Source organism: Pteropus vampyrus, unplaced genomic scaffold (genome assembly GCF_000151845.1).
Source record: "Pteropus vampyrus isolate Shadow unplaced genomic scaffold, Pvam_2.0 Scaffold206, whole genome shotgun sequence".
Taxonomy (NCBI): Eukaryota; Metazoa; Chordata; class Mammalia; order Chiroptera; family Pteropodidae; genus Pteropus; species Pteropus vampyrus.
In genome coordinates this window covers 2,975,430-2,976,205 of record NW_011888987.1, presented here as the reverse complement: position 1 = coordinate 2,976,205, position 776 = coordinate 2,975,430, and positions in this window count along the sequence as shown.

Below are 776 nucleotides of genomic sequence, written 5' to 3'. Positions count from 1 at the left end.
TGTACCTCATCTCCTTTATTCAATCATCTATTGATGGGCTCTTACATTGCTTCCATATCTTAGCTATTGTAAATAACACTACAGTGAACATATCGGTGTACATGTATTTTTTAAATAAATAAATTTATTTATTTATTTGTTTGTTTGTTTGTTTATTATGGTGACATTGGTTAACAAAATCCAATAGCATATATCTTTTTGAATTAGTGTTTTGGTTTTCTTTGGATAAATACCCAGAAGTGGAATTGCAAATGCAAATTAAAACCACAATGCAATATCACTTCGCACAAGCCCACTTAGGTTTAAGTTCCATCTGCATCACCATTTTTGTTACAGAAGAAAAAGAGTTTTTCTACCTGGCCCTAGCAGAGCCAAACATTAAACACCAAGCACTGCAGTGAAGAAATGAATGGTGCCACTGAAGAGAATGGGAAACTAATGCTCAAAAACTTAAAGTCCCTGATCCAGGGTTCAGGTTGGGTTTTTATGGGTATAGTGTTACCGTTTGGGGGCAATTTGAACTCCTGTGTCACCCCAGCAGCATGAAGGAAAGACAATGCAGAAGTGCAATTAGCATTTTTCCTTGGTTCTTCCTCGCTGACACAGCAAAGCATCACAGGTCAACGAGATTTAGAAAAAGATTGGTTAAAATTGGAAGGCTGTGGCCCAGTGGAATTTGGAAGATGAAAAGATAAAAGAAATAAAAGATAGAGTATACTCCAAGGGAGGGGTAGGTTTTCAGCCAAGAGAGTTGTAGCACCCCAGAAGTGGGAAGG